The sequence below is a fragment of the Gossypium arboreum genome, chromosome 11 (genome assembly GCF_025698485.1).
Source record: "Gossypium arboreum isolate Shixiya-1 chromosome 11, ASM2569848v2, whole genome shotgun sequence".
Classification (NCBI taxonomy): domain Eukaryota; kingdom Viridiplantae; phylum Streptophyta; class Magnoliopsida; order Malvales; family Malvaceae; genus Gossypium; species Gossypium arboreum.
In genome coordinates this window covers 29,517,077-29,524,246 of record NC_069080.1, presented here as the reverse complement: position 1 = coordinate 29,524,246, position 7,170 = coordinate 29,517,077, and the positions used below count along the sequence as shown (strand labels likewise).

General features: G+C 25.8%; 1 long non-coding RNA gene across 1 annotated transcript; it reads left to right on the top strand.

Annotated features, from left to right (window-relative positions):
* The first annotated feature begins 2,043 nt into the window (after nt 1-2,043).
* On the top strand, nt 2,044-3,066 carry LOC128283426 (uncharacterized). The gene is made up of 2 exons (XR_008273772.1): nt 2,044-2,223; nt 2,629-3,066. It is a non-coding gene; the product is annotated as an uncharacterized LOC128283426 (long non-coding RNA).
* Nucleotides 3,067-7,170: the final 4,104 nt, after the last annotated feature.

The following is a 7,170-nucleotide window of genomic DNA, read 5'->3' as shown; positions in this document are numbered from 1 at the left end:
ATTTATCAAACTTTAGCCTAAATAAAAATGTTAAAATCTAAGCTCAGCCTAACTTGCTCATATTAAACCTTTTTATATAATTTATAAATATATATAATACATCAAAATATTAAAAACATTAAAATAAATATTTCTCAACAAATTGAAAATAAATTACTACAATAGATGCAATTTAATAAGCAAATGCTTTTAAAATAATAACAAAATTAATAATAAAACAAGTGTTATACAATATTCAAACAAAACAATAAAATAATAACAAAATAGGGAGAAAGTAACAAGAAAATAGCATTAAAATAGAAATAAAATAGATTTTTTTTGTCCTTTCGTGAATTCGGGTTGGGTCGGGCTTAGGTAAAAAATGCCTTACTCAAGGCTTAGATCGTTTTTTTAAACGGGCTTTATTTTTTTACCCAACTAATTTTTCGGGCATATCTTTTTACCCAAATCCTTCCACTTTTTGGACGGGCCTTTGGGTTAAGTCGGGTGCCCGACCCATGAACAGGTCTATTATTATGAGGGTGTTTTATTTTTTTTCTTATTTTATAAATAAACAAAGAAGGCATAATTACTTCTGTGGCCTTTCAGCTTTACAAAAGATCATTTTAGCTTTTAATTTATTTTTGCATCTCTTTCGACTTTTGAATTTGCATTTTTGTTAAATCACTCAAAATGGATGGAAAAAATTGACGTTTATCAACTTTGTTGACATGGCATACACATTGATTACCATGTAGATGACATGTCAACATTTAATTATTTTTTAAAATTAAAAAATTTATAATTTTTAATAATTTTAAATTTTAAAAATAACTTTTATAATTTTTGAACTTTTAAATTTTAAAAAATTAATTAAATGTTGGCGTATGTATCGCTTCAAAAGTTAAAAATATTAACCTTTTCATTTCATTTTGGGATGAATTGATTAAAAATACAAGTTTAGGGGTTAAAAGGAGAAAAATAAATAAATGGCTAAAATAATTTTTTTTCTTGGTGTGATATCTTAAAATTAAAAGAAATGACTCATTTGATAATTATGTAACAAAAATATAGTTTTCTACTTAACTTGAATTAAACAAAAGAATTTTAATGTGTTAACAATTGAACTTGTATTTTCAAATTTATAATTTTTTAAAATAAAATTAGAGGAATTAAACTCCAGTGTATAAAAAATACAAGAAATTAGAGCATATTTTAACCTTCTTATTATATTATTTATCATATATTATTGTTTTATAACTGTTTATCTTTTAATTATGGAATTTTTATATTTTATAACTAAATTTTTAGAAGGTAAAATATTTAAACCGATATAAAATTCGCCTACCCCCTTAACAAAAAAAGAACCGATTATCTTTATGGTTTGAAAGATACCCACTTACCTGCTGAAGCTTGACAAAAAAAAAATACTATCTTCAAGTTTTAATTATTAAATGATTTTTAAATAAAAGGATAAATTTACCCTTTATCACTTAATTATTATTCAATTTAGGCTTAATTCAAAATTATGTCATTTGTTTGAGTTTGATTTTAAATTTTTTTTCGTAATCGAAGTTGATCTTTATCGCTATATTCCGTTAAAAGAATAGTCAAAGCTAATTAAGAAGTGCCACGCCATCACCTCATTAAATAATTAAATAAAATTTTTATATTAATGTTAAATAAAAATAATTATATTAATATTAAATAAAATAAAATAAAAAACACCTCCCTCTCCTCCTCGCTTGTAACAATTTGGCTCCTATTGGTGCCAAAAAAGTCAATTTCTGAGCCATCCAAAAATTTTAAAACAAAAAATTATAGAGACAAGCACGAAGTTAGAGGGTAGAACAGTTGAACCATTAAATTGATTAAATTATTACATAAATAGTACAAAGATTAAATTATAAGGTGACTAAATAAGGAGATTTGATTTAAGATTTGAGCAGGTCCTTATTATACTAAACAATTAAACATGGACTTAAACTTAATTGACCCATAATAAACTTAATTGACCCATAATTGACTTAAAAGTTAGTAGTAAGCATTGATCAATGCCATAAACATCCACTAGATCTTTCATGAGAAATTTGAGCCATTGATTAATGTTATTAAATGGAAATAAGGTATAGTAAATGAGCAAGAGACGCAAACCTTATTCATTCTCATCTCCTCTCCCACCGAACCAAGAAAGAAGAAAGGAGTTTTGGCTTTGGTTTTCCTTCATTGCCGTAAGAAATATTGGTAAGGTTTTCTTTGTGATTCTTATAAGCAATGATAGATATGAAAACTCACTTGTTAGATTAATAAATTGATGAAGTTTTAATGTAGAATATTAAGTTAGAAAGCCCTGAAATCTGAGTTGTTGAATTTAAATTTTATGTTATACATCTTAGAAATTAAGGTGATGTTTGTTAAATCACTAAGGATTTATTTGTAAAAAATGAGGACTATGAGATTTATTAGTAAATAATAATAGTTTGAGGTCCTTGGAGAATAGTTATAAATCGGATTTAGATTTGATTGGGTAAATAGTAAAATAAGAGAATTTCAAATAATAAGATTTAAGGAAACTAAAGTGAAATGTTTGAATTATATATTTAATGATTAAAAATTAATATCATTTCTACACTCGTGTCATTGAGCAAGGTTGAAATGGAGGAACAACGTAAGGATAAAAACAGAAGACAAACAAATAATTCAGTGACGATTAGGTCTCATGGATACAAAAAGTTCGACAGCATCCGTGGCTCACTTCTCAACTAAGCAACGTTTGTATAATCTTTAGAATATAATGTACTTAGTGTCAAAGCTAGCTTTAGAACCCCTTTCTATGATTTAAATTTAGAATGCTAGTGAATTGTAAGCTATATGTGAAGTGGTATGAATATGACGTTATGTTGGTATGCATGATCATTACATGGTGTTTACTCAATGAAACAGGTGTAGGTTGCATGCTAAGTAAGTTAAATTGATGTGTTCAGTTGGGTTATTGAGGGATTAATGTTTGATTATCACGATGAATTCAATGTACGAGTTAGTTTGAGTTATTTTAACTACGAATATGGTATCTTATATTTGATCTCAGTGATTGAGTCGGGTGTGAGGTGTCACATCATTTTTCTCCCTCTCTCTCACCACTATCCCTCCCCCTAAGTTTGAGCCAATGCATTGTAGAGAGATTTGAGTATTTTAATGCTCCATTAAATGGCTATATAAAACTATGCAAATTGAAACTTAATCTAACTTGATGCTATGGCTGAATTTGATTCCAAAGAGGCCATCTCATACTGAATGAGGAGCTTTCAATGATATTCACAAATCACAAATACGTTTGAAAAGAAGAGCTGTAATCCTTGGTGTGGTAAGGTAAGGAGGTGGTGGGAATAGTGCTGCATTTGAAGTTGATTCAGATTGTTTTTGTGGTGCAGCTTAAGGATGTAATGTTACAACGGGATTTCAGGATCCCCACATTGTTTCACTCATGAATGCTAACAGATATTGATGGGTTGCTTTGGTTGTGAACTGGAATGCGATTCCCTACCGAGCTTTGGTGGGGAGGATTTTATTTTTTATTTAATTAGATTTTATTGAGATTTTCTTTTTAACAGCGGTAAGGATCAACATTTGTTACAGAAATAAAGCTTAGGTATCTGATTCGAAAAAAAAAAAAAAAAACTAACTCTAATAAAAGCACGGATTAAGAATCTCTTTTCAACTAAGCCTTCTATTTATTTGTTCTATCCTCAAAATTGTTTCTTTGTGGTTAATCATTTTTCTTTATTTTTCGTTTATTATTTAGTAAATTTTTATTCAAACTTTTTAAATAATGATAATTAATTAATTTTTATAAAAATAATTTAATAAATTCATCTAAAGATTAACATGAACTAAATTAAATATAAATTTAAAATACATTATTTTAATTGAAGTGAAATAGATTTTTTAATAAATAAGTGAAATATATTTAATTTTATGGTAGTTTAGAAATAGAATTAAATTTTAATTATTTTGTAATTAAAAGAATATGTAAACGAATAAATTAAATAGAGTTAATTGTCTTTTTATTTTAAATTTTCTTAGAGTATTCTTCAAACTATAAGGAAACTATATATTTTATAGTAAACTTGAGGGTTAGTGATTTTATCCTAATAAATATTAGGGTAAATTATATTAATAGTCACTCAATTATTAATTTTTTTATCAACAACTATAAAAATTATAAGATGGTCATTTAATATTCAATTTTGTCCTTTTTGTCATTGGCGAGTTAACGTAAAAATAGAAACATCAAAAATCTAAGCTAGTTGGATGACCAAAAAAAATAAAAATTGAACAATTGAGTGAAAATTTTATAATTTTTCATAATTAGATAACTAAAAACAAAACATAACTAAATGACTACTAATATAATTAACCCTAAATATTATATATTAAACATTGAAGGATACATGGGTGAATTAAATTGGAGTTGAGAAAGGGTTTATAATAAGTAGAAGCCTTGATATGGGAAAAGCAAAAGCCTTGGTCTATAATTGCAAAGCATTTTGTTTACAACTGGCCATGTGCCATCCCCCTTTGACTTTCATTTCCAAATCTATGTACCCTCAACCAAACATTATATATATATATTAGAACTCAAACTGAAGTGCTTCTTTTTGCCTGCCTTTTCAAATTTGAGAATAAAAAAAACATTTCACAAATCTATAACATAGTCGTAATCCTCCAAAAGATGATCAGCTCTCGTGAGTACAAAAAATTTGGAAACCATTTATTTATTTTTAGTGATATATTTTAAAGAGCTCATTCAAATATTTACTCATCGATAATTCTCAATGGGTTGAGTGAAGTGGTATGGAACTTTGCTCGAGTGATGATTTGAAAATAAAATGTGATTTTTAAGTAGAATAAGATAGAGTGGAAGTGGTGGAAATCTACAAATAAACACATGCTGCTTTCTTAATAATCTTCTATACTTGCATGTGATGCCATTGTTTAACTGTAATTTTCTTTGCACCATTTCAGCTTTTTGTACCTAAAAGTTAATGTGTGGAAGTAAAATGGCACTACTTTTCTCAAAGTTCTATTGTGATTTGCCAGGAATATGGTGAAATTTTACAGAAAGTAGATAACCTAACGGGAAAGTCGTTCAATTTTATCTGAAAAGCATTAAAAAATTAATTAATTATACGCCATGCATGACACCCTTGATGAAACTTTTTCGTATATGCTGCACAAATCAAGGCCCTGAAATATGAAAATAATACAACCTTCACTGGTCAAAAGTTGCTGCTTTTCTTACCAATAGCATTGCTTTCAAAGAAATTGAGGAGAGGGTGTTGCGCCTCTTTCTTTATCATTTCTCCTTTTCCTCTATTTTCATAATCTTAATTAAATTCGAAATTAATTTAAATGAAACTATAATCATTTTCATTCATAAGATTTAAAGTAGATGAAATATAAAAGCTTCTTAAAAGTTTATATTTGTTATTAAACATGTATCTATTTACCAACAAATAATTAGAAAAAGTGAAAGTGAATTTTTTTCCGGATATTTAAATTAAATTTAAATATTAAAATTATTATTGTTGACAAGACTTTAATTAAATATAACTTTAAAAAAATGGATGAGTAGAAACATAAAATTATATACTATTTCTTTCCTATATTTTACAATAAGAAAGTAATTTAACAAAAAAAAAAAATCACAGCTAAGGTAATAATCTTGTGATGGTAAACTTTAGTTCTTGTTTGTATAAATTCAGAAATATAAGGTGGTAGAAATTAACACAAAATTTCCACATGGTTTTTATATTAAATTAGAATATGCAACCAGAATTTCAATATGGGTTTTACTTATCCTAGTATATATAAATAAATATAAAAAGAAAAGTCCTCTAATAGGATACCACTCTGTCTTGTTGACTTTTAAACCTCTTGAGTTATTCTAAATTAAACAATTCCTCCTAATAGAAAAAAGAAAAAAGACAAGTCCTAAATTTGGATTAGTTTTTCTGTAATAAAAATTTTAACCTTTCAAATTAATTTGATTTAATTTATTATTGATATTTTAAAATTATAATTATAATCAGTTATCACATTCGCCTAGCACTATTAAATTAATGAAACCCTATAAAATAATAAAATATAATTAGACAACTTCAATATAAATACCAAATGAAATGAAATTAAAATTTCTTAATTTAAAAAAAAATCTTAATTTTACCGCTAAATCAAAGTCTAATCCACTTTTAATATATTAAACAGTATAACTTATTTTTATAACAAATTAAATAATATCACTAAATTGAAAAAAAGCCATAAATTATTATAACAATATTTTATATCTATACTTATATTAAATGAGTTAATGTCACGAGTCTATTGAATAGCAGTTCAATTGAGAAATTATTATAATAATTTTTGTTACAAGATTGTTAAATTAATCTTAATTTTTATAAGATATTTTTTTCATTTTATATTTTTATATAAAATCAATAAATATTTAATCGTAGTAAAATTTGAACTTCTAAGCAAACTAATTTTAAATATTTAATTTTTCCATTTAAGATTCATTTTATTTTTATATGTACTTTTAGTAAATATATTTATTACATAATTTTTCACCTACAATGTAGGTGCGTGATAATCTAGTATATCTTTATTATAGTAAAGGAAGGAGAGTCAACTGTATAAAGGAGCAGTGATTAAACCTTTTGTTGGCACTTAAAGTAACATTGCCAAAACTAAATTAGATTAAGAACTGACTAGTATATTAATTTAGTTAAAAGGGTTAGATCGATTTTAGAGTGAACAACTCAGAATTAGGGTTGACGAGCAAATTGTGAATTGGTTGAATTATTCTTTAGCTCAAATTAATAGTTTCAAACCATAAAAAAAAAAAGGCAACCCACCCAAATACTTAAAAAATGATTTAAAAAAAAAGAAGAAAAAAACTAACCTAAGTTGAAGTGTGTAATCAAACCAATACAATTACAAACGCATAAAGAATCAAAATATAATTAAACAAAATTCACTTATAAAAGCCACACAGGTTAAGATTGAGGTACTTACACATGACAATTGTGCATAATAAAATTCGAATCTAAATACTTAAAACCTAGAGTCTCACCATTTGTCAATGGTATTAAGCACTCGTTGACTAATTTCATTGGATTTTAATTGAAAAAA